Source organism: Arachis hypogaea, chromosome 10 (assembly GCF_003086295.3).
Source record: "Arachis hypogaea cultivar Tifrunner chromosome 10, arahy.Tifrunner.gnm2.J5K5, whole genome shotgun sequence".
Classification (NCBI taxonomy): Eukaryota; Viridiplantae; Streptophyta; class Magnoliopsida; order Fabales; family Fabaceae; genus Arachis; species Arachis hypogaea.
In genome coordinates this window covers 80,116,757-80,142,665 of record NC_092045.1, presented here as the reverse complement: position 1 = coordinate 80,142,665, position 25,909 = coordinate 80,116,757, and positions in this window count along the sequence as shown.

Sequence of the window (25,909 nt, the reverse complement as noted above, 5' to 3'; positions counted from 1 at the left end):
TCAAATGCAATGAATGAATGCGATGCTCCCGAATCAAATAAAGCATTTAAAGTTTGACCAGCCATCTCACAATTACCTCGAATGAGTGTCTCAGATCCCTCAGCTCCTACAGCTGAAGTGGTGAACACCCGACCAGTCTGTTGTGCTTTTCCAGCACCTTGTTTCTGCTTCTCAGGACAATTTACGGCTTTATGCCCCGCCTTTCCACAAGTGTAGCACAAACCCCATCCGGCCTTGCATGGTGCTCCCGGATGGTGACTTCCACATCTAGTACAAGCTTGATCATTTTGAGGCTACTTCCCAAACTTCCTCCCTTGGGAGTTGTTGTTGTTGTTGGGCCTCCTAAAAGAGCTTCCTCTCTTGAAAGACGGACCTCTAGGTGCAAAGCTCTTCCCTCGGTTCTGTGGGAATGATCCCTTTTGACTCCCTTTCTCAGCGGTTGCCCTCTTCACACACTCTTCAGCAACCCTACACTTGTTTACCAACTCGGAGAAAGTTCTAATCTCCATTGGTCCCACTGAACTAAAAATATCACTCCGGAGTCCTCCTTCATATTTAACACACTTCCATTCCTCATATTCCACCGGAGTCCCTTGGCACATACGAGAGAACCTGAACAGCTCCTCAAACTTGTCAGTATACTCTGATATGGATATAGTACCCTGCTTCAGCTGTAACAATTCAAGCTCCTTGGCCGTCCTAGCAGAAGTCGGAAAGTACTTCTTATAGAACTCTTCTTGGAAGACATTCCAAGTGATATAGTCATCACCCTGCTGCAGAAGACGTCGGATACCTTGCCACCAATGCGACGCTTCACCGACAAGCATATAGGTAGCAAACTCGACACGCTGCCCTTCAGGTACCACTTGTGCTTGCAGTGCTCGCTCTATAGCCTGAAACCATGTATCAGCCTCAGTCGGACTAGTAGTTCCCTTGAACTTAGGTGGATTAACCTTCAAAAAGTTTGCCAGCGTCATCGGGCCATGAACTCCACCTCCATCATTACCATGGTTGTTCATCTGTTGGCCAAGAGCCTCAGCAGTGGCTTGCATAGCCGTAGCCATGTTCTCCAACGCAGTCATAAAGTTCACCGGGTCATGAGGGTTATTCTTCGGTGCACGAGCATTAGTACGACCTCTCACACTACCTCTACCGCGTCCACGAGGCGCCATCTGGTTCCTATACATACCAAACAATCGATATTAAGTTGATCAGTCTCAATATCGGAAGTCTAGTACTTCAAAGTCCCAAATGCATGCTCATGAACGTTTATGCCAATTATATCAAGCAGATATACTAATAGCACATAACACACACACAGAGAATGCACAGAAGCATAATCAGTCCATCCCTCAGGCTCTACAGGAACGAACTGCTCTGATACCATAATGTAACACCCTACCATACAGAGTCTTATGCTTAAGTCATAATTCAGAGATGCTAAGATATTACGACCTCTAAAGTAAAAATTTAGTACATATAGTAGTATGAATGATTGATTATAACTAGGAGCCTTTGTAGAAAAAGGGGTAAACAAAAACCAATCGCAACTCAAAGCGCAACACACCGATCGATAACGTAACGAACAAGGATAACCAACGCGTGATTATATATATACAAAGGAGTGTCAAAAACAGGAATATCAAAACTCAAGATCCGGCTGCGAAGATAACCGGTCCGAGCATAACAATATATACATATGATAGAAATAAGGAAAACCCCAAAGGAAACCCAAAGGGACACAAATACATAAAACCTATTCTCCAAAATCTCCCATAAGAGGAGTCATCACAGTTTGTATTATTTAATGGAGATAAAAGTATCTAAGCAAAACATGTAACCAAAACATAAACCCCAAGAACAAGGAATCTTCACAAATCTAGGAGTCTCCAGCATGCCTCAATGGGAAACATCACGTCCTGCATCTGAAAACCACAAAATCCGCATGGGTGAGAACCAGAGGTCCCCAGCATGGTAACAGCTTCCACATATATAATACATAATAATGGAGGAAAGCCGAAGGCAATCCTAAAACTTCCTCCAGATAATATCAAAGCTTATAAACAAGCTAAACCATAAAGGACATCTGACTAAAGATACTTCAGTCTAACTAATACTTCCCTTTCCAATTCCTTCAGACCTCCCAACCACCAGTAGGAGTATAATGTAGCAAACACAGTTATATCAAGCAAGAGATATACAATTAGGAACAAGTAAGGCATTTAGACAATTAGCAAGTAATATGCAGTCAAATAGGCAATCTCAAACAATTCACATAATATGCATATGATGAATGCCTGTCCCTAGTGGCTGATGATATCATCTGTCGGTTATAGAGCCAACCCGACAAGTCCTGGTAGCTAACCATTGGACTGTCCCTCTGTCATGCATCCCCAACTCGAGTTATACTCATCATAAACTTGATCATAATCATGATCTATATCCATCACCTTCACTGGTGAATATTTACGGGGGCGAGCGCATCCGGGTCTTTCACAGTGCCCGGCCACACTTATGACATAGGGTCAAAAGAGAATCAAGTCTCAACCTGGAGCACGTGGTGGCTAGCCACTGCTACTACCCAGGGAAACTCGTATCTCCGATAATGGAAGTGCAAATCACAATTATCAATAATTCAGCATAAACATGCATGAATTCTCATCCATGGATCAACATCCATATCAGCCATTCCGGCTCACGGTTAAATCCATAACCAGCCAATATTCATAGCATACACAGCTATTCCGGCTCACGGTTCAATCCAGAACCAGCCAATATTCATAGCATACACAGCTATTCCGGCTCACGGTTCAATCCAGAACCAGCCAATATATAAACAATTACGGCCCTTCGGCCAATGGCATAACCAGCACTTCCACCACCATCCTCCACATCTCACATAATCATCAATGATCCTCATTGATTATTCATTTCCCTTGCTTCACTCGCAAGTTACCACATCCACTAGCTCCTTCTCTCATAACTAGGCATATCATAATGATTTAAGATATAAGTGGTAAGATCGGAGGCTTAGAAGTATGAAATTTGGCTTTTACAACTCAAAAATCAACTTTGGGATGAAAACGAGTCCGCGCGTACGCGCACTCCACGCGCACACGTGGATGGCCTCAAAAACTTCATCGACGCGCAAGCGTCATGCACGCTAACGCGTGGATTAAATAGTTTCCAATCGACGCGCAAGCGTCAACCACGCGTACGCGTGGGTGTCCTCGTGCCCCAGGCACAACACTGGCACAGTTCTGGCATAACTCTCGGGAAAATGGCTGGGCATTGGGTGCAGCACAATCGGCGCGCCCGCGCACATCACGCGCACGCGTGGATGGCATTTTCGGGAAGAATGGCGCGCACGCGCCAAGTGCGCCCACGCGCAAGGGGTCATTCTGCTAAAAATTTTCTAAGTTAAAAGCTGCAGAATTCACCAATTTAAACCCCAATCTTCCAACGGACATAACTTTCTCATTTTAAATCGTTTTTCACCCGTTCTTCGAACGTCATGGACATCCCGGATCCAATTTCATTTCTAAATAGATTTGGCACAAAACAAAGATCCGTAGTCCAAGTTATGTTCCACCAAAGTATGCCCAAAAACCATGTTTTTCATAAAAACCACAAAGTGCCATTTTCAAAACAAGCCATTTCCAACTCTTTTCAAAATCAATCAAAACATGCCATTTTCATCCCTTTTTCTTGAAATCAATCAAAATATATCAAATTCAACATCAAGCCTCCTCAACTCACACATTGACACTTCACCACAATTTATCAAAATCACTATCTCATCATTTTAACCCACTTCACCCAAGTGGCTCAAAATCAAACACATTGACATATCATATACTCTTCCTCATGCCAATTCCAACAACACCAAATCTAATAAATCATCATTGTACGCAATCAATATCATACTCACCATCAACATGGTTCAACCCACAATTCAACCATAACCAATCATCAAGCATATATCACAACATGCATATTTCTCATACATCATACTACCAAGGCATCAATAATCATCATCACATATATGACCACATCATATATCTCAATCATTCAACAACATCAACCATTCAATGCCTATCTTAGGGCCTCTAGCCTAAGTATTTCCTACCACATTACATATTAGATACGGGAAACCGAAACCATACCTTAGCCGATTTTCCCAAGCTCCACCGGAGCACTTCCAAACCACTTATCCACAAGCTCTCAAGGCCTCAACACCTCCAATAACAGATTTTTTCACCACCAAACCCTTTCCAAGCTTTTCAAAATCACCAATCAAGCTCCAATATTCATACATACACAACCTAAGCCACAACCATCATACCCATACACAACATCTCAAAACCCAAACATCATAAAACAACAAAATACACTAGGGTTGAGAATCTTACCATACCCAAGGTCCAAGGAGACAAGATTAACCTTCTCCTTCAAGAGAGTTGGGTCCTATAACATCAAAGAACCCAAAATCTCAACATTTCACCCATGAAACTCGAAAATAAGGGCTGAGATTTCGAACAGCAACACGTGGCTTACCTCAAGATTGGTTGTATGGGTTTTGTAGAGCTCTCCGCGGTGAACGCGTGGCCGCAAACGGGGCGGCAATCGAAGCTCTAGATCAAAAGTTATGGTGGTTTGAAGATCAACCAAGGGAGAGAACTTGAGAGAGTGTTCTTCCTCCCTTTCTCTCTAATTTCAGCTTGTGTGTGTAACAAATGAGGAGAGAGAGTGCTGAAAACTAGGGTTTTGGTTAAGTTATGTTGGGCCAAGGGCCCACTTTGGGTCCGTTTGGCCCGGTTTGGCCCGTTTGGTCCAATCTTGGTCCGAATTCTATAAAATTGGTACCGAAATTCTCGTCTCAATCTCCTCTATCACATTTAGCCATAAAAATCACATTTTAGGCTTTCTAGAATAAATTCTCATTTATGGGTTAATTAGCCGTTAATTAACCGGGTTTTACAATCTAAGAGCTAAACAAAGAAAAATTTAATAGAGGAATTTATCTGCTTAGAACATAATAAGAAATTTCCCACAATTATTCATAGGTGATTTTAATGATGTACTAGAGCAAGAAGAAAAAATTGGGTTACATCCGAAACCAAGGGATAAAGTAAAGGAGTTCAGAAAGTTTGTGAATCAAAACAGTTTAATGGACTTCGATTTAAGGGCAGGGGGAGGTCCACATGGTTGAGTAATCCAATGGGTGAATTTGTGACCAAAGAAAGATTAGATAGGGCACTAGCTAATTGAGTTTGGAGACTTCACTATCACAATGCAACGCTTATAGTGCTCCCGACAATAAATTCATACCACTGTCTATTACACTTAGTGCTCAGATTAAAGGAAAAAAGTGCCAAATTCTTTCGCTACAAGGCTTATTGTGAAGATCATAAAAATATAAAGAAATTATTAGAAGAGGATGAGAGAAATAAGATAGCACGGGTGATAAATGGAAGAATTTTTGTAACAAGATAAATAATTGCAAAAAAAAATTAAACCAACGGAGTAGGAGAACTTTTAGAAGAATTGACAAGGAAATCAATACGTTAAAAAAAGAACTATGGAGGATGCAAAGCTTGAATTTACCACAAAGCAACCAACAATAGATAATAAGGTTGAAAAAAGAAATTGAAGAGTTGTGGAAAAGGGAAGAAAAATATTGGGGCAACGATCTAGAGTTAAATGGTTTAAATGGGGTGACAAAATACCTCATTTTTTTATGCATCAACACTACAAAGGAGGGACCGAAATAAAATAAAAAGGTTAAAAAATGAGGAGGGGCAGTGTATAAGTGGGAAGAGTGAGGTGTGGTACTTATAGAAAATCATTTTATAAAACTTTTCATAACACTAAGAAATAGAAATATGGGGGAGTGTATTAGCAAAACTCCTAAAAGGGTCACTTAACAAATGAATGAGGAGCTAATACGTAAAGTATCGAGGCAGAAATACAAAAAGCAGCATATAGTATGGAGAGTTTGAAGGCACCAGGATTAGATGGCTTGAGTGAGCTATTTTTTCCGAAAAAAGTGAGATGTCATTGGTAAACAGGTGAGCAACACAGTGAAGGATTTTTCTGAAAAGAGATCAATTCTAGTAGAATTAGGATAAATATTTATTGTGTTAGTGCCAAAAGTTAAACAGCCGAAGAGTTTGTGTCACTTGCGACCGATCAGCTGTTGCAATTACGTTTACAAGATCATAACTAAGTTTGTAGTGTTCAGACTTCAAAAAATTCTCAACAGTATTATCTCGCTAACCCAGAGTGCCTTTTTTTGAGGAGATACATACAAGACAACATTTTCATTTTGCAAGAAGTTTATCACAAGTTGGGTAAGAAGGGAAGAGATGGTTCACAAAATGTGGCAATTAAACTAGATATGAATAAGGCGTATGATAGGCTAGAGTGAGATTTTTCGACCCTAGGTAGGTGCAAATGGTCATGGAATGTGTCAAGTGTGCATCCTATAAAGTTAAAGCCAATGACAACCTAACCAATCGAATTAAACCATAGAAGAAGCTCAGGCAGGGAGACCCATTATCACCATACTTTTTCATCATGGTAGCTGAAGCTTTTATCATTATGATGGTATTATCTTAGGCATCAAGGTAGCCTTTACAACACCTACTCTTACGCATATACTTTTTACAGATGATTGTATAATGTTTGTTGAGGCTAGAGAAGAGGAGATATACCAAATTATTTAGATTTTGAACAAGTACACAAAGGCATCAAGTCAGATGATAAATTTAGAAAAATCTGGTATTGTTTTTGGTACTCAAGTGGCTATACAAATGAGGGTGAACATTGAAAACATTTTAGGGATTCTTTGTTAGGATGATCCTGGCAAGTATTTGGGATTCCTAGCTAGGTGGGTGATGAGTAGATATTTTATACGCTTTTTGACATTATTTTCATATAGTCTTTAGTAGTTTTTATTTAGTTTTTATTGAGTTTTTATAGGTTTTAGTGTTAAATTCACATTTTTAGATTCTTGGTGCACGAATTTGTGATTCGCACAACTAACCAGCAAGTGCACTGGGTCGTCCAAGTAATACCTTACGTGAGTAAGGGTCGATCCCACGGAGATTATTGGTTTGAAGCAATCAATGTTTATTTTATTAATCTTAGTCAGGAGGCCAATAAGGTTATTTGGATTTAATTGTAAGAAGTCAAAGTATTTAAAATTATTAGAAAAATAATAGAGAATAATAGCGTTACTTGTTGTGCAGTAATGAGAAATATGTTGGAGTTTTGGAGATGCTTTGTCCTCTGAATTTCTGCAATGTAATATTTAACTCAATTGTTTGTAAAGCATGTCTACGGCAAGCTGCATGTAGGGCGTCACCATTGTCAGTGGCTACTTCCCATCCTCTCAGTGAAAACGTTCCTATGCTCTGTCACAGCACGGCTAATCATCTGTCGGTTCTCAATCAGGTTGGAATAGAATCCATTGATTCTTTTGCGTCTGTCACTAACGCCCAGCCTTCAGGAGTTTGAAGCTCGTCACAGTCATTCAATCCCAGAATCCTACTCGGAATACCACAGACAAGGTTTAGACTTTCCGGATTCTCATGAATGCCGCCATCAATCCGGCTTATACCACGAAGATTCTGTTGGGGAATCTAAGAGACGTTCATTCAGTCTGATGTAGAACGGAGGTGTTTGTCAGACACACGTTCATAGATCGAGGGAGGTGATGAGTGTCACGGATCATCACCTCTTTCACAATTAAGCGCGAATAAACATCTTAGATCGGACCATACACACGTTTGAGTGAAATAGAAACAATTGCATTAATTCATCGAAACGCTGCAGAGCTCCTCACCCCCAACAATGGGGTTTAGATACTCATGCCGTCAAAAAGTATGTAATTCAGATCTGAAAATGTCATGAGGTACAAGAAAATGTCTGTAAAAGTTGTTTAAATAGTAAACTAGTAACCTAGGTTTACAGAAATTGAGTAAACTAAGATAATTGGTGCAGAAATCCACTTCTGGGGCCCACTTGGTGTGTGATGGGGCTGAGACTAAAGCTATCCACGAGTAGAGGCCTTTCTTGGCGTTAAACTCCAGGTTATGACGTGTTTTGGGCGTTCAACTCCGGATCATGACGTTTTTCTGGCGTTTAACTCCAGACAGCAGCATGAACTTGGCGTTCAACGCCAAGTTACGTCGTCTATTTTCGCGCAAAGTATGGACTATTATATATTGCTAGAAAGCCCTGGATGTCTACTTTCCAACGCCGTTGAGAGCGCGCCAATTGGAATCCTGTAGCTCCAAAAATTCCATTCCGAGTGCAGGGAGGTCAGGATCCAACAGCATCAGTAGTCCTTTTTTCAGCCTAACTCAGATTTTTGCTCAGCTCCCTCAATTTCAGCCAGAAAATACCTGAAATCACAGAAAAACATACAAACTCATAGTAAAGTCCAGAAATATGATTTTTGCCTAAAAACTAATAACATTCCACTAAAAACTAATTAAAACATACTAAAATCTACATGAAATTACCCCCAAAAAGCGTATAAAATATCCGCTCATCACAACACCAAACTTAAACTGTTGCTTGTTCTCAAGCAACTAGATGAATAAAAGAGGATAAAAAGAAATCAAGAAGCAATAATATCTCAGAGTTTTAAGTGAAGCTCAGATTCTAATTAGATGAGCGGGGTTAGTAGCTTTTTGCTTCCAAACAGTTTTGGCATCTCACTTTATCCTTTGAAATTCAGAATGATTGGCATCCATAGGAACTCAGAAGTCAGATAGTATTATTGATTTTCCTAGTTAAGTATGTTGATTCTTGAACACAGCTACTTTTATGAGTCTTGGCCGTGGCCCTAAGCACCTTGTTTTCCAGTATTACCACCGGATACACAAATGCCACAGACACATAACTGGGTGAACCTTTTCAGATTGTGACTCAGCTTTGCTAGAGTCCCCAGTTAGAGGTGTCCAGAGTTCTTAAGCACACTCTTTTGCTTTAGATCACGACTTTAACCACTCAGTCTCAAGCTTTTCACTTGGACCTGCATGCCACAAGCACATGGTTAGGGACAGCTTGAGTTAGCCGCTTAGGCCTGGATTTATTTCCTTGGGCCCTCCTATCCATTGATGCTCAAAGCCTTGGATCCTTTTTACCCTTGCCTTTTGGTTTTAAGGGCTATTGGCTTTTTCTTTTTTTCTTTATCCAATGATTCCTTGTAAAATTTTTTTTTCACAAGCTTGTTTTTCACTGCTTTTTCTTGCTTCAAGAATCAATTTCATGATTTTTCAGATCATCAATAACATTTCTCTTGTTCATCATTCTTTCAGGAGCCAACAATTTTAACATTCATAAAATTCAATATCAAAAATATGCACTGTTCAGACATTCATTCAGAAGACAAAAAGTATTGCCACCACATCTAAATAATTAGAATTTTTCTTATTAAGAACTCGAAAAAAGATTATTGCCTCTTTATTCTACAAATCTACTATTTTATTCATGTTTGATGATGATGGGAAAAATAAATTATAACTTAATTGGAAATAAAACCAAAATAGATATGCTAATTACTACTACTCCTATATAACTTCTAAGGTAAAATCCTATAATAATACTATCACAGAGTTAAAGCTAGAATTAGAACTTAACAACCTGTATTTTGGGAAGTGGATGTTCCTCTAGTCTGTAGGGTGCCTTCAAGAATTAATTTCTGACGCTTCAGCTCCCTTAAGTTCACATCCTTGCTCTTCTTGTTCCCTTAGGTGCCATGATCTTGATGAGTTTTAGCTCAGTGATCATGGCAACTCACACCAAACATAGAGGTTTGCTTGTCCTCAAGCAAAAGAAATGACATGAGAGGAATAGAGGGAGAGGCAATTTCGAAATCCAAAAGATATGATGAGTTGAAAAAGATTTGAAAAAGACTTGGATTGGAAAAAGATTTGGGTTTATGAATTAAGATATATTTGATATTTTTGAAAAAGGGATTTTAGAAATTAGTGTTTTTAGAAATTAGGATTAAAAATTTTGGAATTGAAGGATGACATTTTGAAACATGTTTATGCAAGAAATCATGAATTGAAACATAAAAATTTAGAAAAATTATAAAGAAAAACGAATTTTACCTCCTCCCCACCATCCTGGCGTTAAACGCCCAACTGGTGCATGTTTTGGGCGTTTAACGCCCAAATGCTGCTTCTCCTGGGCGTTCAACGCCCAGCTGATGCATCTTTCTGGCGTTGAACGCCAGGAAGTCCTTTGTCACTGGGCGTTTTTCTGAACGCCCAGGATGCTAACAATCTGGCGTTAAACGCCCAGAAGGTGCTTCCTTCTGGCGTTCAACGCCCAGAGGATGCTCCTTTCTGGCGTTTAACGCCCAGATGGCTACCCTTACTGGCGTTGAACGCCCAGTGGGTGCTTCTTTTGGGCGTTCAACGCCCAAAACTTTTCTTACTGGCTTTTTCACGCCAGTGAGCTTTCCAATTTTCCCTGTAACTCTGTGACTTCAATCAATTGCTATTTCACCTTTTGAAGATACTCTAGCATCTACCTGTAAAACTTGATCAAAATAGAAAAGCAAATAAAATTAAATTCTGTGATTTGGCTGGGTTGCCTCCCAGCAAGCGCTTCTTTTATGTCATTAGCTGGACTGTTACTGAGCTTCAATTAAGTCTCAGTTTTGAGCATTCTTGCTCAAAATTACCTTCAAGATAATGTTTAACTCTTTGTCCATTAACAATGAACTTTTTGTTAGAGTCATTATCCTGAAGCTCTACGTATCCATATGGTGATACACTTGTAATTACATATGGACCTCTCCACCGGGATTTTAATTTCCCAGGGAATAATTTGAGCCTAGAATTGAATAGCAGAACTTTCTGCCCCGGCTCAAAGACTCTGGATGACAATTTCTTATCATGCCATCTTTTTGCTTTCTCCTTGTATATTTTTGCATTCTCGAAAGCATTGAGTCTAAATTCCTCTAGCTCATTTAACTGGAGTAAACGTTTTTCTCCAGCTAATTTGGCATCAAGGTTTAGGAATCTGGTTGCCCAGTAGGCCTTGTGTTCCAGTTCCACTGGCAAGTGACATGCCTTTCCATACACAAGCTGGTATGGAGAGGTCCCTATAGGGGTCTTAAATGCTGTTCTGTATGCCCACAGAGCATCATCCAAGCTTCTTGCCCAATCCTTTCTACGGTTAATTACAGTCCGTTCCAGGATTCTTTTGAGTTCTCTATTTGAGACTTCAGCTTGCCCATTAGTTTGTGGGTGATATGAAGTAGCTACCCTATGGCTAACTCCATAACGTACCAGAGCAGAGCAAAGCTGTTTATTGCAGAAATGAGTGCCCCCATCACTGATTAATACTCTAGGGATACCAAATCTGCTGAAGATGTATTTCTGGAGGAATTTTAACACTGTTTTAGTGTCATTAGTGGGTGTTGCAATAGCCTCCACCCATTTGGATACATAATCCACTACCACCAGAATATAAGTATTTGAGTATGATGGTGGGAAAGGTCCCATGAAATCAATACCCCATACATCAAACAACTCAATCTCCAAGATTCCTTGTTGAGGCATGGCATAACTGTGAGGCAGATTGCCAGATCTTTGGCAACTGTCACAATTAAGTACAAAAGCTCGGGAATCTTTATAGAGAGTAGGCTAGTAGAAGCCACATTGGAGGACTCTTGTGGCTGTTCGCTCACTTCCAAAATGTCCTCCATACTGTGATCCATGGCAATGCCATAGAATTTTCTGCGCTTCTTCTTTAGGCACACATCTACGGATTACTCCGTCTGCACATCTCTTGAAGAGATATGGTTCATCCCAAAGGTAGTACTTTGCGTCTGTGATCAATTTCTTTGATTGCAGCCTACTGTACTCTTTGGGTATGAATCTCACTGCCTTGTAGTTTGCAATGTCTGCAAACCATGGCACTTCCTGGATGGCAAAGAGTTGCTCATCTGGAAAAGTTTCAGAGATCTCAGTGAGAGGGAGGGACGCCCCTTCCACTGGTTCTATTCGGGACAGGTGATCTGCTACTTGATTCTCTGTCCCTTTTCGGTCTCTTATTTCTATATCAAACTCTTGCAGAAGTAATACCCATCTTATGAGTCTGGGTTTTGAATCCTGCTTTGTGAGTAGATATTTAAGAGCAGCATGATCAGTGTACACAATCACTTTTGATCCTACTAAATAGGATATGAATTTATCAATGGCGTAAACCACTACAAGTAGCTCTTTTTCTGTGGTTGTGTAATTCTTCTGTGCATCATTTAGAACACGGCTGGCATAGTAAATGACGTGCAGAAGCTTGTCATGCCTTTGTCCCAACACTGCACCAATGGCATGGTCACTGGCATCACACATCAGTTCAAATGGTAATGTCCAGTCTGGTGCAGAGATTATTGGTGCTGTAACCAATTTAGCTTTCAGAGTCTCAAATGCCTGCAGACACTCTTTATCAAAGATAAATGGCGTGTCAGCAGCTAGCAGGTTGCTCAGAGGTTTGGCAATTTTTGAAAAATCCTTTATAAACCTCCTATAGAATCCTGCATGCCCCAGAAAGCTTCTGATTGCCTTAACATTCGCAGGTGGTGGTAATTTTTCAATTACTTCTACCTTAGCTTGATCCACCTCTATTCCCTTGTTCGAAATTTTGTGCCCAAGGACAATTCCTTCAGTCACCATAAAGTGACATTTTTCCCAGTTTAAAACCAGGTTAGTCTCTTGGCATCTTTTCAGAACAAGTGCTAAATGGTTAAGGCAGGAGCTGAATGAGTCTCCAAATACTGAGAAGTCATCCATGAAGACTTCCAGGAATTTTTCCACCATATCAGAGAAAATTGAGAGCATGCACCTCTGAAAGGTTGCAGGTGCATTGCACAGGCCAAATGGCATCCTTCTGTAAGCAAATACTCCAGATGGACATGTGAATGCTGTTTTCTCTTGATCCTGGGGATCTACTGCAATTTGATTATAACCTGAATATCCATCCAGGAAGCAGTAGTATTCATGACCTGCTAGTCTTTCTAGCATCTGGTCTATGAATGGTAAAGGAAAATGATCCTTTCTGGTGGCTGTATTGAGCCTTCTATAATCAATGCACATACGCCACCCTGTAACTGTCCTTGTAGGAACCAGTTCATTTTTTTCATTATGAACCACTGTCATGCCTCCTTTCTTAGGGACAACTTGGACAGGGCTCACCCAGGGGCTGTCAGAAATAGGATAAATAATCCCAGCCTCTAGTAATTTAGTGACCTCTTTCTACACCACTTCTTTCATAGCTGGATTCAGCCGCCTTTGTGGTTGAACCACTGGCTTGGCATCGTCCTCCAGCAAGATTTTGTGCATGCATCTGGCTGGGCTAATGCCCTTAAGATCACTAATGGACCACCCAAGAGCTGTCTTGTGCGTCCTTAGCACTTGAATTAGTGCTTCCTCTTCCTGTGGCTCTAAGGTAGAGCTTATAATTACAGGAAAGGTATCACCTTCTCCCAGAAATGCATATTTCAGGGATGGTGGTAATGGTTTGAGTTTGGGTTTTGGAGGTTTCTCCTCTTCTGGAGGGATTTTCAGAGGTTCTATTATCTTCTCTGATTCCTCCAAATCAGGCTGAACATCTTTAAAGATGTCCTCTAGCTCTGATTCGAGACTCTCAGCCATATTGACCTCTCTTACCAGAGAGTCAATAATATCAACACTCATGCAGTCATTTGGGGTGTCTGGATGTTGCATGGCTTTGACAACATTCAACTTAAACTCCTCCTCATTGACTCTCAAGGTTACTTCCCCTTTTTGGACATCAATGAGGGTTCGGCCAGTGGCTAGGAAAGGTCTTCCTAGAATGAGAGTTGCACTCTTGTGCTCCTCCATTTCCAGCACCACAAAGTCAATAGGAAAGGCGAATGGCCCGACCTTGACAATCATGTCTTCAATCACTCCTGATGGGTATTTAATGGAGCCATCAGCAAGTTGAAGACATATCCTGGTTGGTTTGATTTCTTCAGCTAAACCAAGCTTTCTGATAGTAGATGCAGGTATTAGGTTGATACTTGCCCCAAGATCACATAAAGCTTGCTTGGTACAAACACCCTCTAATGTGCATGGTATCATAAAGCTCCCAGGATCTTTAAGCTTCTCAGGTAAGCTTTTCAGAATGACTGCACTGCATTCTTCAGTGAGGTAAACTTTTTCAGTTTCCCTCCAATCCTTCTTATGACTTAAGATCTCTTTCATGAACTTAGCATAAGAGGGTATTTGCTCAAGTGCTTCTGCAAACGGAATCTTTATTTCAAGAGTCCTGAGATAGTCTGCAAAGCGGGCAAATTGCTTATCCTGTTCTGCTTGGCAGAGTTTTTGAGGATAAGGCATTTTGGCTTTGTATTCCTCAACCTTAGTTGCTGCAGGTTTATTACCTATGGAAGTGGGTTGGGAAGCCTTTTTAGAAGGGTTGTTATCATCACTTGTATGTGACTGATCCCCCACTGGCATTTGAATACCAGGGGTGGAAGCTGGGGTGGCGTTAAACGCCACCTCCTTGCTTGTTACTGGTGTTTGAACGCCAGAACCATGTTCCCTTTGGGCGTTCAACGCTAGATCCATGCTTGTTTCTGGCGTTGAACGCCAGGAATGAGCATGGGCTGGGCGTTCAGCGCCAGCATTATTCCTCTCTGGGCTCTGATTGTCCTCAGAGGGATTTTGATTGGCCATCTGTTCATTTCTTAGCTTCCTGTTGCTTTGAAGTGAGGTATTTAATGTTTTCCCACTTCTTAATTGAACTGCTTGGCATTCTTCTGCTATTTGTTTTGACAGTTGCTTTTCTGTCTGCTTTAATTGCACTTCCATATTCCTGTTAGCCATCCTTGTTTCCTGTAATATTTCTTTAAATTCGGCTAGCTGCTGAGTTAGAAAGTCTAATTGCTGATTAAATTCATTAGCCTGATCCACCGGACTGAGTTCTGCAGTTACTGTTTTAGCTTCTTCTTTCATGGAAGGTTCACTGCTTAGGTACAGATGCTGATTTCTGGCAACTGTATCAATAAGCTCTTGAGCTTCTTCAATTGTTTTTCTCATGTGTATAGATCCACCAGCTGAGTGGTCTAGAGAAATCTGAGCTTTTTCTGTGAGCCCATAGTAGAAGATGTCTAATTGCACCCATTCTGAAAACATTTCAGAGGGGCATTTTCTTAGCATCTCTCTGTATCTCTCCCAGGCATCATAAAGGGATTCATTATCTCCTTGTTTGAAGCCTTGGATGTTTAGCCTTAGCTGTGTCATCCGTTTGGGAGGGAAATAGTGATTCAGGAATTTTTCTGACAGCTGTTTCCATGTTTTTATGCTGTTCTTAGGCTGGTTATTTAACCACCTCTTAGCTTGATCTTTTACAGCAAATGGAAACAGTAATAATCTGTAGACATCCTGATCTACTTCCTTATCATGTACTGTATCAGCAATTTGCAGAAATTGTGCCAGAAACTCTGTAGGTTCTTCATGTGGAAGACCAGAATACTGGCAGTTTTGCTGCACCATGATAATGAGCTGAGGATTCAGCTCAAAGCTACTAACTCCAATGGAGGGTATACAGATACTACTCCCATATGAAGCAGTAGTGGGGTTAGCATATGACCCCAGAGTCCTCTTGTCTTGTCCATTCATACTTACTTCCATAATGGAATACAAGAGGGATGATATGTATGTTGATATTATTTATTTTATAATAGTGGAATAAATAAAAATGGAATATATAAAAAAAATATTTTGAAAATACTTTGTGAAAATTTTTCGAAAAATTTGAAATTGAAATTTGAATTTTATATAAAAAATTTCGAAAAAGTAGTTCAAAATTAGTTAGAAAATATAAATTTTTTTTTGAATTTTGAATTTTATGATGAAAGAGAAAAACACACAAAAGGCACAAGACTTAAAATTTTTAGATCTAATGCTCCTTATTTTCGAAAATATTTGGAGGGAAAACACCAAGGAACACCAAACTTAAAAATTTTAAGATCAAGACACAAGAAAAACTCAAGAACACCTTGAAGATTCACAAGAACACCAAGAACAAAAGGAAGAACACCAAACTTAAAATTTTTAGAAAACTTTAATAAAATTTTCGAAAATTATAAAAAGATTAACAAGAAAACACCAAACTTAAAGTTTGGCACAAGATTAAATCAAAGAAAAATTATTTTTGAAAAAGATTTTCAAAAGTATTGGTGCTCCCTCATCAAGAATATAAACCAATATTCTAGCCAAATGGGCAGAAAAGGTAACAATTGTTCTGAGCAGGTATATTTCTTTTTGAAAGACTAATGCTTTGGATTAGTACAAGAAAAACAAGAAAAGACACAGAACAAGAAAAACTCAAGATCAAACAAGAAAAATAAACAAGAACAACTTGAAAATCAATGAAGAACAAAGAACACAAGTCGAAAATTTTGAGAAAAATATAAAATATGCAAAACACACCAAACTTAGAACAAGACACTAAACTCACGAAAATTAACAATTAATTAAGAAAAATAATATTTTTGAAAAGAAATTTTTGAAAAGAAACTATCCTATCAAAATTTAATGACTCTATAACAACAAAAATAAATTATTCCTAATCTAAGAAATAAAATAAGCCTTCAATTGTTCAAACTCAACAATCCCCAGCAACGGCGCCAAAAACTTGGTGCACGAATTTGTGATTCACACAACTAACCAGCAAGTGCACTGGGTCGTCCAAGTAATACCTTACGTGAGTAAGGGTCGATCCCACGGAGATTATTGGTTTGAAGCAATCAATGTTTATTTTATTAATCTTAGTCAGGAGGCCAATAAGGTTATTTGGATTTAATTGTAAGAAGTCAAAGTATTTAAAATTATTAGAAAAATAATAGAGAATAATAGCGTTACTTGTTGTGCAGTAATGAGAAATATGTTGGAGTTTTGGAGATGCTTTGTCCTCTGAATTTCTGCAATGTAATATTTAACTCAATTGTTTGTAAAGCATGTCTACGGCAAGCTGCATGTAGGGCGTCACCATTGTCAGTGGCTACTTCCCATCCTCTCAGTGAAAACGTTCCTATGCTCTGTCACAGCACGGCTAATCATCTGTCGGTTCTCAATCAGGTTGGAATAGAATCCATTGATTCTTTTGCGTCTGTCACTAACGCCCAGCCTTCAGGAGTTTGAAGCTCGTCACAGTCATTCAATCCCAGAATCCTACTCGGAATACCACAGACAAGGTTTAGACTTTCCGGATTCTCATGAATGCCGCCATCAATCCGGCTTATACCACGAAGATTCTGTTGGGGAATCTAAGAGAAGTTCATCCAGTCTGATGTAGAACGGAGGTGTTTGTCAGACACACGTTCATAGATCGAGGGAGGTGATGAGTGTCACGGATCATCACCTCTTTCACAATTAAGCGCGAATAAACATCTTAGATCGGACCATACACACGTTTGAGTGAAATAGAAACAATTGCATTAATTCATCGAGACGCTGCAGAGCTCCTCACCCCCAACAATGGGGTTTAGATACTCATGCCGTCAAAAAGTATGTAATTCGGATCTGAAAATGTCATGAGGTACAAGAAAATGTCTGTAAAAGTTGTTTAAATAGTAAACTAGTAACTTAGGTTTACAGAAATTGAGTAAACTAAGATAATTGGTGCAGAAATCCACTTCTGGGGCCCACTTGGTGTGTGCTGGGGCTGAGACTAAAGCTATCCACGAGTAGAGGCCTTTCTTGGCGTTAAACTCCAGGTTATGACGTGTTTTGGGCGTTCAACTCCGGATCATGACGTTTTTCTGGCGTTTAACTCCAGACAGCAGCATGAACTTGGCGTTCAACGCCAAGTTACGTCGTCTATTTTCGCGCAAAGTATGGACTATTATATATTGCTGGAAAGCCCTAGATGTCTACTTTCCAAAAATTCCATTCCGAGTGCAGGGAGGTCAGGATCCAACAGCATCAGCAGTCCTTTTTTCAGCCTAACTCAGATTTTTGCTCAGCTCCCTCAATTTCAGCCAGAAAATACCTGAAATCACAGAAAAACACACAAACTCATAGTAAAGTCCAGAAATATGATTTTTGCCTAAAAACTAATAACATTCCACTAAAAACTAATTAAAACATACTAAAATCTACATGAAATTACCCCCAAAAAGCGTATAAAATATCCGCTCATCAATTCTACTGTGATTTTTTGTATTTTTGGACAATTTCAGGTAATTTCTGGCTAAAATTGAGGAGCTGGAGCAGAAGTCTGATTCAGAGACAGAGAAAGCACTATAGATGTTATCCAAATCTGACCTGCCTGCATTCGGAAGAGCTTTGATGGAGCTACAGAAGTCTAAATGGAGTGCTCTCAATGGCTATGGAAAGCTGACTTCCATCACTTTTCAGAAATATATAATAGTCTATATTTTGCTTCGGATTAGAAGGCCCAAAACTGGCATCTAACGCCAGCTTCCTGCCCCTTTCCAGGCGTCCAGCGTCCAAAGAGCAGAGCCCAGCATCCAAAGGCCCAGAGAGGACCTAGCTGGCATTCCACGCCCAAGAGACCTCAATGCACGTGGATCTCATCAAAGTTCAGCCCAAACACTCACCAAGTGGGCCCCAAAAGTATATTTTAGCACTAAATAGACTGTTTTAACCTTACTAGTCATCTGTTTAGTATTTAAGGGATTAATTTTATGTAATTCAGAAGTCTTTGACCTTTTTTTCATACTCTTCAATTAAGGAGAGCACCATTCACATTTTTTTCCATTGTTTTTACTTTCAGTATGAGTTTCTAAACCTCCTAGGTTGAGGGGAGGAGCCCTGCTGAATCCTATGAATTAATAAAAGTATTACTGTTTCTTCTTCTATCCGTGTTTGATCTATCTCTAAGATGTATATCCCGATCTTCATCGTGGTAAACATGACAATCTGACAAATTGGCTCTGTTCATCATATTAAGACGAACGTGCCTGACAAACACTCGGGTCTACTTTGGTTCGTGTGAGTACCTGGAAGAAAAGTACGAGCTAACAACTATGGTTATACATCTTTCAGACGGTTAATCCACGATTTCGTTCGGGACTTCTCGAGACACTAGTTCCGCCGATCTCCGGGGAGATTAGGGTCTCCATGGTATAGGCTAGAATCTAAAGAAGCAGCGTTCTCTGATCCGGAAGATTCAACGTTGTCTTTGGCATTTTGAGTAGGATCGCCAAGAGAATGGACTGCTATGTGCTTCACCCTTCGTCAGATTGAATATCACAACCACTGGCCACGACCGTGTTCAACCTGTAGTAGAGAAGATCAATGACCACGGGCAATAGCTTTTATCACTTATAGTCTGTCATGGAAGAAGATCATTCACAAGCAAAAAAGACAGTAGTACCAGAGTTACTTCAGAAATTCAAAGCAACTCCAACTCTCAACTCTATTCCCATCATATAATACCTAATAGCTAACTTCTTAATACAACTCCTTCTGATTCCGCCTGACTAAGACCTGCAAGACAACCATAGCTTGCTTCAAGCCACAATCCTCGTGGGATCGACCCTAACTCGCTCAGGTATTACTTGGACGACCGAGTGCACTTGCTGGTACTGCTGCTGTTCGAAATAGTGTAGGTTTTGCATACACGCGCACCAAGTTTTTGGCGCCGTTGCGTGAGATTGTTGAGTTTGGGCAAACTGCTGATTGTCTTGCTCCCTAAATCAGGTAATTTTTATTTTATTCAAGTCTTTTGAATTTTATTTTCTTCTTCAAAATTTTTTCGAAAAAAAATTAAAAAGATTTTTCCAAAAATATTTTTTTTTCTGTTTAATTTGTGTTCTTTGTTTGAGTCTTGTGTTCTTGTTGAGTCTGTTATTTTTATTTTTCCTTTCTATTTTTTGAAAATTTTAATAAAGGTTTTTCAAAAATATTTTATTTTTTGTGTTCAATTGGCTAGAGCGTTGTTCTTATGTTCTTGATAATTGTTGTTTCTTTGAGTCTTTCCTTCTAGAAATTTTTTTAAAAATATTTTCTTTTTGGCATTCATCTTAATCTTTCTATTTAAGTCCTTGTGTTTATGTTCTTGGTTAAAAAGTTTCGTGTTTTTTGAGTCTTTCTTTCTAAAAATTTTCAAAAATAATTTTTCTTTGGTTTAAATCTTGTTTCAATTTTTAAGTTTGGTGTTTTCTTGTTATTTTTATTTGAATTTTCGAAAATTTTGTCTTGGTTTTCTAAAAATTTTAAGTTAGGTGTTATTTATGTGTTCTTGTGTTCTTTAAATTTTTTTGAGTCTTTTTCTTCTTGCTCTTGTTAGTATTCAAAGTGTTCTTGAGTTTTGTATGTATTTTGATCTTAAAATTTTTAAGTTTGGTGTCCCTGGTGTTTCCCTCCAAAATTTTCGAAAAACAAGGGTGCTAGATCTAAAAATTTTAAGTCTTGTGTCTTTTTTGTGTTTTTTTCTTTCTCACAAAATTTAAAAAAATATATATATTTTCTAACTAATTTCCAACCATAATTTTCAAAAATTACTTATAAAATTCAGATTTCAATTTTAAAATTTTATCTTATCTTATCTTAGTTGTCAAGTTTTCAAAAATCAAAATTTTCAAAAATCAAAATTATATATTTTTCAAAAGTCTTATCTTTTTCAAATCTTATCTTTTTTTTTTCAAAATTCAAATTTTTAAATTAAATCTTTTTCAAAATCAATTTTCTAATCTTATCTTTTTCTTGTTTCTTATCTTATCTTTTCTAACTTCTATTTTTTAAATCATATCTTTTCAAAATAAAAAAGCTTATCCTATCTTTTTTATAATTTCAAATTTTGATTTCAAATCTTTTCTTATCTTATCTTCTATTTTATTTTTAAATTAAAAATCTTTTCTTAATTAATATCTTGTCTTCTCTCTCCTATTTTTTAAAACCTCCTAACTAACTTTTTTCTCTCAAATTTTCAAAAAAAATATCTCTTTCTTCTCTCTCTTCCTTTTCAAAACTACCTAACTAACTCATCTCTTTCTTAATTTTCGAAAATATCTTTCTTCTTCTCTCTCTTCTTTTTCAAAATCTCCGAACTAACTCTTCTCTTCCTTAATTTTCGAAAATACCTCTCATATTTGTCTCTCATCTTTTTCAAAATCACCTAACTAACTCTCCTATCTCTTAATTTTTGAAAATTTCTTCTTTTCTTCTCTCCTCTATTTTTGAAAATTTAACAATTAAAATTCAAATCTATTTAAATTAATTTAATTTAATTTAAAAAAAAAACTAATTAATTAATAAAATAAAAACAAAAATATTTTAATTGTTATTTACTTTTTCTATTTATACCTCTTCTTTTCTCATCTCTATTTATTGAACTCTACTTCTTTCGACTCTTTACCTACAATTTTTTATCTTCTTTCCTTTCTTCTTCACATCTCACTAGAAGCTCTTTGACCCAAGTGGTACAAAAAGCTTTCTTGAGATTTCTTTTTTCTATCTTGTTTTATTTAGTCTTATCTACTATATCCAAAGTATTTTTTTTCTTTCACTTCTTTTATTTCTTTTCTTTCTTTCTTCTTCTATTCTGACTTTAAGGAGGAGCTTCTTGCCAATTGGCACAAAGAACTTTCTTCCTTTCCATCTTTTTTTTGTTTTCTTGTTTATGACCAGGAACAGGGATAAAGAACCCCTCTTGACTCCTAATCATGAACCCTGAAAAGACTCTGAGGAGGCATTTACAACAAGCTAAAACACAACACTCCGGAAAAGACCTTTTCAGAAGGTTTTGAACAAAAACGGGAGGACAGGGCCAAACCACAAGAGGAGCCTAAAAAGGTCCTTGGTGACTTCACCATGCCTACCTTTGACTTTTATGATAGTAGCATTGCTGTACCTGCCATTGGAGCTAACAATTTTGAGCTTAAACCTCAATTAGTCTCTCTTCTGCAACAAAACTGCAAATTTTATGGACTTTCACTAGAAGATCCATATCAGTTCTTAGAAAAATTTTTATAGATCTGCTATACTGTAAAGACTAAAGGAGTCAATCCTGAAGTCACTTGTTGTTTATTTTTGTTTAGTTTTGTAAAATGTTTTAACATTTTAATGTACTTTTTTTCTAAATTAGCATCTAATTAAATATGAGAATTTTTACTTATGACTTGAGTAGACTTACATTGTTTTATGGATTTGAAACTTTCAGAGTTAGCTAAAGATGTAGGCAAAATAATTAATGATACTCTAGATGGAGCAGAGACTGAGACACATCACAATTTAGTTGAGGTCACCTCCTTTGGAACTGACATTCGAATGCAATTCGATCTTAATGAGGTTCTGGAAGAAGACAATGGAGTTTGAGATGGACATACAACAAATTAAAGATGATGTACATGTTGTAGACAGGGGCGTTGATGCATGAGCATCTTAAGCACTTTTCATTGGCATTTCTTATAAAAAAGTTATGACTTTTTCTTGGTAATTATATGATTTTCAAGACTATTCTATTAGTATTGTGATTTTCTTGGTTTTATGATTCATGTAGGAAAATTTTAGGAAAAGAGAAGCAAAAGCATAAGGAGGAATCAAGAATGGAAGACAAGCGCAGAGAGAATTTGTGGATGCTATCAACCCGGACTTTTTCACACTCTAACAAGCATAACTTACGGTATAGAAGTTCCAATAACACGGTTTCAGCTGTATTAGAAAGCCAACTTCCAGAGCTTTCCAAAAATATATAATAGTCTATGATTACTCTCTAGACTCATGGCACTAAATGCCGTGAAAGTGGTGCTAAACACCAGTCTGAGTCCCAACACCACTACCCTTCAGGTGTCTTGGTGCTAAGTGCCAAGAAACTGGCGTTAAAAGCCGAACTCGCAGCAAAGGTGATAAATTTGTATCAGAAGTGGCATTTAGCACCAGCACGGCCCAAGCCCATAAAAACCAAAATTTAAAGCGCCGCTTCCTCCTCTCTCCTCACACTCTCTATTCTGTCTTTCATTTTTTTTGGTTTTAGGTTTTACACATTAGATTAGGATTTCAATTTTTTTGCATTATGGACAAATAAACCTCCATTGTTAAGGTTAGGAGCTTTATTTATTTTGATGGATTAATATTATTGTTCTTCTATTTTGATTAATGTACTGATTTCTATTCAAAAATTGAGTTTTGTTCTTCATCGTAAGGATTAAAGTGTATTGGAAAATAACTCTTCTCTGAATTGAATTTCTCTGAATCTTGAAAAAGTTAAAATTATTGGAATTAGGCTTGAGGCTCTTTTTCATAATTCTTCAATTATCTGGAATTAATTTGATACGTGACATATAATCAGGTTTCTTTTGGATTCTTAAGAATTGTGTGGCGTATAAACTAGAGATTGTACTTAACCTTTTAGCATAATTAATTGATCAAGGATTTGACGGTTGATTTGGTTAGAAGAAGTTGAATTACCAAGGAATTGGAGTTCAATTACCTAGGGTTTGCCATGGATTATATCTTTGCATGATCAAAGTAGATAGCAATAATTGTTAATCATGAAATTTAAATATCTCTGACACCTTATCTATCTTTATCATATTATTTTCTTAACCAATTTTAGTTTGTTCTTGTTTAATTTTCTGCTTTCATGTTATTTACTATTGAAACCCTTTTATTTTTGATTGCCTGACTAGAATAATCAATTGACTATTGTTTGCTTAATCCGTTAATCCACGTAGGAACGATAACCCACTCCCATGGTATTACTTGATACGATCCGATGCACTTGCCGGTAGTTTGTGGTTTGTAAATTTCGCATCAGATATCAATCTAAACAAGAGCCCCTAGTTTGCAGATGATTTATCAGATCTTTTAGCGCATGAAGCATGTAAATTCTTGATAAATTGACAGAGTATTTTTTACTAGAGTCAATACAATATTTCAGAATAAATTTTATCAGAACAAAGCACTAGTAGTTGATGATATAATGGACTTGTTGATCTTTGATTTTAAGACTTGGGTTGACTTATCATATTTTATTATTCAGGATCATAATATTAGATATTCAACTACGGTATTTTAGTGAGGTTATAAAGTAAGGTGCAACTTAAAATAATCCTTAATTTATGCTTGATTAAACTTTGTTTTATTTTTACGAATTCATCTTATACGTTGAGTTATTTTTTTTAGATTTATATCTATATTCAAATCTAGAAGATCTTATCCTCAAGGAGAAAATTTAATCACTAAATTTGTGCATATTATAAAAAAATTTGAAAAATTATTTTAAATTATTTTGTTTAAAGTTTTGCTTTGAAATATTTTTTGACAACCAACTTTATTTTGTGGAATTGCATTATAAATTCAAAATGAAACAATATACTAGGCCATGTTATTTCGCGGTGGTTGAATAGTATATCACCGCTAAATATATTAATTTGTTTATTTAGCGGCGGTTGAAATAAACCGCAGCAAAATCTAAATAGACTTTGGCTGTGAACACTCTTTTCTTTGATCTAAGTGCCACAAAATGACTTTTTTAGAGCGATTTTTGTCCAACCACCACTAAAAATTCAATACATTGTTGCGCCGGTAAAATTCATCGCAGCAACCACTGCTATAACCAACTTGGCGGCAATTTTGATTAATCAACGCAAAATATCCGTCGCTATCTGTCGGTTTTGCTGTAGTACTTATTATTAACTCATTTTTATTATCTCCTAGGTCATTGGGAATACTAGGGTTTTTTTAGTGAAAAAACATAAGTTGGCTAGTGTGATTTAAATGCAAGATAAATACAAGAAAAAATATGAGTTATTTAATATTTTTATTTTTTAATAATAATAATAATAATAATAATAATAATAATAATAATAACTTAAACATAATATTTAGGACTTGTTTGGATGCTATTTTCGAAAAATATATTTTTTTAAATGATATTTTTTTTAAATATCTTTTACAAAAATAAAAATAATTTTATGTTTGGATATTTCATGTAAAAAAATATTTTTATCTATCAATTATATTTGGATAAAATAAGATAAAAGTATTTTTTTGTTAATTTATTATGTGCAAAAGAACTTCTTTTTAAGAAAAAACGGATCTTTATTTTAAAAAATGATGTAAATTATAACTTCTTAAATTTTTTTTTATTTTTCTAGTACTTTTACTTTTATTATTAGATATTTGTCAAACATACTAAAAAAAATTATTGATTTAATGATATTCAAATAAACACTTAAAAAAAAATAAAAAAGGACATCAATATTTGGACATCAATATTTCGGGACAATAGTTAGTAAATTAGCAGAAACATAGTAATGTCATATTGATATTGAGCGAATAGTTGAAGATTTTGAAATAGACTCATTTTGTTCATTAGTCATTAGCTAGCAAGTAGAGCTGAGTATTTGTTGTATTGTACCATTAAACAGTTGCCTTCTTGGACTCTACTTTTTCGCCAAATTATGCCCCCTGCGGTTTGTCTTTGCTCTAAACGTCACAAAACTATATGTACCTCACTGCATTACTACTCGTCCCTTCAAAATTCTCAAGTTTAGGCTCCAGATTCCTCTCTTCTATCTATTTTTTATCACAACTATTTCAATCCACCTTATGGGCCGGGTTGGCATATTGCTCATGTCCCATGGCCATCATTATATATGAATAGGACAAGAAAATAATTCATTCTATTTGCTAAAAGCAACTGTCTGGTTAATAGAATATTAGGAACTGAAAGGAGATAAAAAAAAGGAAGTGTATATATATATTTTTTTATATATTTTTCACTTTTGTTAACAGAAATTATTGATAAATGAAGAAGATAAAAATGTATCTTTTATACCATAAAAAAGTATAAAAAATATAAAAAAGTAAATTTTATCACACTCTCTTTAAATTAACATGTATTTTACTTTTTATTATGATGTATTAACTTTTAATTGAAT